Source organism: Theropithecus gelada, chromosome 4, assembly GCF_003255815.1.
Source record: "Theropithecus gelada isolate Dixy chromosome 4, Tgel_1.0, whole genome shotgun sequence".
Taxonomy (NCBI): Eukaryota; Metazoa; Chordata; class Mammalia; order Primates; family Cercopithecidae; genus Theropithecus; species Theropithecus gelada.
This window is the reverse complement of record NC_037671.1, coordinates 162,721,805-162,727,894: the sequence shown is the minus strand read 5'-3', so window position 1 is coordinate 162,727,894 and position 6,090 is coordinate 162,721,805. Positions and strand designations below refer to the sequence as shown.

The window sequence follows — 6,090 nt, the reverse complement described above, 5'->3', positions numbered from 1 at the left end:
ATTGCTTGAGCCCAGGAGGCAGAGGTTGCAGTGGGCACCGAGATCGCACCACTGCACTCCAGCCTGGGCAACAGAGTAAGACTGTCTCAAAAAAAATAAAGAGGTAGAAAGAGGGAGAACTATACTGATATGGTTTGAATATATCCCTGTGAATCATGTTGAATTGTGATCCCAGTGTTGGAGGCGGGGCCTGGTGGGAGGTGTTTGGGTAACAGGGGCAGATCCATCATGTCTTGTTGTTATGAGTGAGTGCTCAGGGAATCTCATTGTTTAGAAATATGTTCATACTTTCTCTCTTGCACTCTCTCTCTTTCTCTCCCTCTCCCCTACACTCCCTCTCACCACGTGGGATGCCTGCCCCTCCTTCACCTTCTGCCATAATTGTAAGCTACCTGAGGTCTCCCCAGAAGCCAAACAGATGCCAGCACCATGCTTCCTGTACAGCTTGCAGAATTGTGAGCCAATTAAACCTCTTTTCTTTATAAATTACCCAGTCTCAGATATTTCTTATAGCAATGCAAGAATGGCCTATTGTATATACCTAATCAGACAGTATTCATTTTTTAACAACATGTCTTTATCAAGTATTTGCGAAGTATTCATCCTTAGTTCCTATAGAAACCTTTGCCACTCATTATTTTGATTACATATTTAATTAAAATACAAAATTACAGTAGTAAATACAAATGGCATAAACATGTTTGAGACCAGACACAAGTGATTCTTAGTAAAAATCCCAGGGAACTTGAGGGAGCAGCAGGGCTGGTGCTCTCTGGAGGCCTCCTACAGGGAGTTTGCAGCATGACCAGTCCACAGCATTTTAGAGGAAATAAGGATCAGTGGGTTAGCAAGATTCTACTGTAACAATGGTTGTGAGCCCCAAATGCCCATAGGCAACCACTCTTAATACTTTGGTAGGCACTTCTCTATGTATTTATATTTTTTCGTTTGTTTGCTTGTTTGTTTTTGTTTTTGTTTTTGAGATGGAGTCTTGCTCTGTCACCCAGGCTGGAGCGCAGTGGCACAATCTTGGCTCACTGCAACCTCTGCCTCTTGGGTTCAAGCAATTCTCCAGCCTCAGCCTCTCGAGTAGCTGGGACTATAGGCATGTGCCATGCGTCTGGCTAATTTTTGTATTTTTAGTAGAGACGGGGTTTCACCATGCTGGACAGGCAGGTCTCAAACTCCTCACCTCAGGTGATCCGCCCGTTTTGGCCTCCCAAAGTGCTGGGATTACAGGCATGAACCACCGCGCCTGTATTTATGTACCTTTTTATAAATGTCATTACACTACATTGGTTTTTTGGTAGTCTGCCAACTCACCTAAAAATATGTAGTAGAAAATTTTCCATGCCATTGAATAAATATGCAAATCATTTTCCTCATCCACTACTAAAAAGGACAGAGAGAGGAAGAAGGAATGAAGAGGAGAGGAAGGGGGAAACAGAAAAGAGGAAAAGAGAACAAAGAAAAATGGTAAAGGAAAATGAAAGAACTACTTAAACAGAGCAACTTCGTAAGATTCAGTGGAAGATTTTCAGATCCACTCTCTGCCAGCTCACATAATCTACACAGGAACTCACGGAGATAGATGAGAGCGCACACCCCTGCTGATTTTGGCTCTTCCAAGCTCAGAAATGAGCGCAGCAAACTCAGCAATTGGCACTCTCTGGGCAAGGTACCTTTTTCCCTCTCCTCCTCTACCCCTCCCACCCTCTCTTCTCTGCCCCTATTCTCCTCCTCTTTCCCTCCCTTCCTTCATCTCCCTCTCTCCCTTCTTTCCTTGCATACTCCTTGCTTCCTTCCTTCTTCTCTCCCTGCTTCTTTCTTACTCGTGCCTCTCTCTCGCTGTCTGTCATTTAAAATGGGTGTATAATCAATATTCACAGTAAAACGCACAGATCTTAGTTGTATGGTTCAGTGAGACTGAAAAATGTGCACACACTAGGACCCTCATTGCCATCATTGGATAATGTTTCCCCACGCCCAGTTGGTCTCCTACCCACTGCCCCCTGCTCCCTGCCCCCTGCTATCCCACCCAGGCACCTTCCCCCACAACCCCCATCTCTGTTGCCCAGACTGGAGTGAGTGGCTCCATCTCAGCGCTCACTGCAACCTCAGCCTCCCAGGCTCAAGCCAATCTCGTGCCTGTGTAGCTGGGACTACAGGCACGCACCACCACACCTGGGTCATTTTTGTATTTTTTGTAGAGAAGGGATTTCATTATGTTGCCCAGCCTGTTCTCAAACTCCTGGCCTCAAGTGATCTGCTTGCTTCTGCCTCTCAGACTACTGGGATTACAGGCATGAGCCACTGCTTGGGGCCTCCCAGGCACCTTTCTATCACCAGAGACTAGTTTTGCCTGTTCTTGTGCTTCATACACATAGAATTATAAGGTAGGTATACTTTTGAGCAAGGCTTCTTTAACTCAGTGTAATGTTTTTAAGATTCATCTGCATTGTTGCATATATCAGTACTTTCCTTTTCATTGCTGAGTAGTATCCACTGTATGAACATACAATTTGTCTATGCAATTTCCTGTTGATGGACATTGGGTTGTCCATATTTTTTCTCTATTATATATAAAGCTGTTATGACATTCATCTATAAGGCTTTTTGTGGACATACATTGTTTATTTCTCTTAGGTTTCTGTATACCTAGAGTTGAATTGTTAGGCCATAGGGTAGGCTTATCTATAACTTTATAGGAAATAGACAGTTTTTCAAAGTGGTTGTATGATTTCATATCCTCATTAGCAATGTATAAGAGTTCCAGTTGCTCCACAACCTCAATTACGTTTGATGTTGTCAATTTTTAAATTTTAGTTGTGTTGATGGGTGTGAAATGGAATCCCATTGTGATTTATTTAGCATTTCACTGATGACTAATGATGTAAGTACTTTTTCAAGTGCTTTTTGGATACATATACATCTTGCAAGTGTTTTTGGCCATTTAAAAATTGGGTTATCTTTTTATTATTGAGTGGAAGACGAGATATATATATATATATATTCTATAATATGTAGATCTATATAGACCCTGCCCCCACACACTATTTTATCCCAGTCTGAGGCTGACCCATTCATTTTTTGATGAGTAGAAGTTTTAAATTCTGATGAAAACCAATTTATCTTTTTTCTTTTATGGTATCCTAAGAAATCTTTTCCTAACTCAGCATTCAGCATTCTCTGGGCAAGGTACTTATTCCCTTCCCCTTCCCCTACCCCTCCCATCCTCTCGTCTTCTCTCTCCTCCCTTCCCCTGTGTTTTCTTCTGGAAGCTTAAAGTGTTAGCTTTTATGTTTAGGTCTATGGTCTTTCTCAAATTAATTTTTGTATATACTATGAGGTAGATGTCAAGTTTCTTTATTTTCCATATAGACCTACAGTTATTCAAGGACAATTTTTGAAAACATTTTTCCCCATCGAATTTTTCATGGCCAATGTTGAAAATCAAATGATTGCATATCTGTTTCTGAACTCTCTATTCTTTTGACTGCTCAATGTGTCTCTTCTTATGCCAGTTCTACTCTGTGTTTATTACTGTAACTTTAGAGTAAGTCTCAAAATTAGCTTTGTGCAGTGGCAGTATCGTAGCCAATGAGGTCTATCTGAGGTGCGATTATTGCTAATAGAGTAAGTCTCAAAATCAAGTAGTGTTACTCCTCCAACTTTGGTTTTTTAAAAAAAGATTTTGTTTTCCTGGCTAAATTCTAGGTCGTTTGTGTTCTCATGAAAATTTTAGAATCAGTTTTTCTGTTTCTGTTTTTTTTTCAAAGTCTACTGGGATCTTAATTAAAATGGCAGTGAATCTGTAGATTAATTTGGGGAGAACTGATGTCTTAGCAATACTGAAGCCTCTAAATCAGGGATGTGGTATGTCTTATTATTTATTTCAGTCTTTAATTTCCCTCAGTAAGGTTTTATGATTTTTAGTGTAGCAGTCTTATACATCTTTTGTTAAAGTTTTTGATAATATTTTTGATGTCACTATATATGATATTTTCAATGTTGACTTCCAATCATTGCTACTCTGTAGACATAAACTCAATTTTGCATCTTATATTCTGTGACTTTGCTACATCTTATATTCTGTGACTTTGCTAACATAACTAAGTTTTTTTGTTTAATATATTGATTGAGATTTTCCTATATAAACAATCACATCTTCTTTTGAGTCATTCTTATTTATTTCGAAACTAATGTTTATTTTCCATCAACCTTATTTCTATTTTCCTTAAGAGTCTGTGAAAGAACAGCTTAGGAACACTCAGTGGTTGTTTCTACCCATTCAGCAGCCTGAGCAGTGAGAGCTGCAGACCAGTCTTCCGTGGCAGGCTGAATGCTTCAGTCTTAGTAGGGACATGCTGAACAGGCACAGACGGCACCTGCACGTCTTTAGACCAGTCAGCCTGAGTAGTGGTGCACTCACGAGGTGGAGCAGTCCATTCACCCTGAAATTCATCCTTGGCCGCAGCTTTTTCAGCGGCAATCTGCTCTTCCTTTTCAATGTGCTCAGGATCTCTGTAGAAGCAAATATCAGGCATGACCTCTTCCCATGAGTGCTTTTGGGAGATAGTGCCACGCATGTGTAGACCTTCCTGGGTCAGCCTCCACCACATCAGACCCACTGAGTGAGAGCCCTTGTCGTTACATAGGATTGCAATGTCCACACAGTGCAGAAGAGAATCTGTCAAACAGAGCAATGGTTGATAGGTGGGTGAACATAAGACGACTCTGTGAGCAGCTGGTGGTCAGCCCTGGGCCAGTAACCACCAGAAGACGCAGTTCTTGGAAGGCTGCCTAGATCTGGTTAGTGAAGGTTCCAGGAGTAAAGTGGCCAGCAATAGGAATGACTCCAGTGGCAGCAGCAACTTCAGCACAGCCTGCTGGCCAGCATTCCTGGATGATATGACATTGAAATTGGCAGGGTATTCAATGGCAACAATAGCATGATGCTTCTACCAGGTCCTCTTTAGATTTGTGGTGTAGAAGCCATCATTTTTCCTTTTGTAGATGTACTGTTCCATTTGGAAGTCAAGATTGGTGCAATGTAAGTCAGTTACTGCTGCAAGATAGTTGAGGATATACTTCTTCATTTGCAGGACATCAAGGGCTCTGGACATTGTGTGAGTTTCCCTTTAAGTTATGAAGGGAATCTAGAACCGGACCGTATGGATGCCTCTCTAGTTAGTGCGGAAAGCCTTGATCCTTTGTTTGTTTCATGGTCTTGCTTCATTGCACTAAGACTTTCAGTGCAATATTGAATAAAAATGGTATGCAGTGGACATTGTGCCTTCTTCCCAATCTTAGCATGACTTAAGTATTTTCGTCATTAAGTGTGATGACACTTTTAGGGTTTTAGATCTTTCGTCAAAAATCAAAATGAGGAAGTTTCCTTATATTTTTAATATGCTGTGTGTTTTATGATGAATAGGTGTTGAATTTGGCAAATGCTTCATCTGCAACAATTAAGATGTTTATATGCTTCCCCTTTTTTGTTAACGTAGTGAATTACATTGATCTATTAATTTTCCAATGTTAAATCAACCTTGCGTTCCTGGGGAAAAGTCCTACCTGATCATGTTACATTCTTATTTTTGTGATTTATGAATTTGCCAGTATTTTGTTAAGGATTTTTGCATTTATTCTTATGAGGAATATTGCTCTGCAGTTTTCTTTTTTTGTAATATATTTGTCTGGTTTTGGTGTGAGGGACATGCTGGTCTCATAAAACAGGTTGAGAAATGTTCTCTCCTCTATATTCTGAAAAGACTGTGTATGACTGCTAATATTTCTTCCTTAAATGTTTGATAAAATTCACCAGTAAACACATCTGAGGTTGAAGTTATCTTTGTGGGAGGATTTTAACTATGAATTCATTTTCCTGAACAGATATAGGGTTTTTTAGACTTTCTATTTCTTCTTGTATTAGTTTTGTTAATCTGTATTTGTCAAATAATTTAATCTATTTATATAAAGTTTCAAATTTACTGGCATACATTTCTTTATGTATTTCTTTATTGTCCTTTAGTGTCTATAGGCTCTATAATCATGTTCCCTCTTTCATTCCTAATATTGATGGCTTAT

At 40.0% G+C, this 6,090-nt stretch overlaps 2 pseudogenes; one reads left to right on the top strand and one right to left on the bottom strand.

Moving 5' to 3' along the window:
- Positions 1-3,571: 3,571 nt before the first annotated feature.
- Positions 3,572-3,700, top strand: LOC112623860 (annotated as a pseudogene).
- Positions 3,701-4,260: 560 nt separating this feature from the next.
- Positions 4,261-5,126, bottom strand: LOC112623858 (annotated as a pseudogene).
- Between the last annotated feature and the right edge of the window lie 964 nt (positions 5,127-6,090).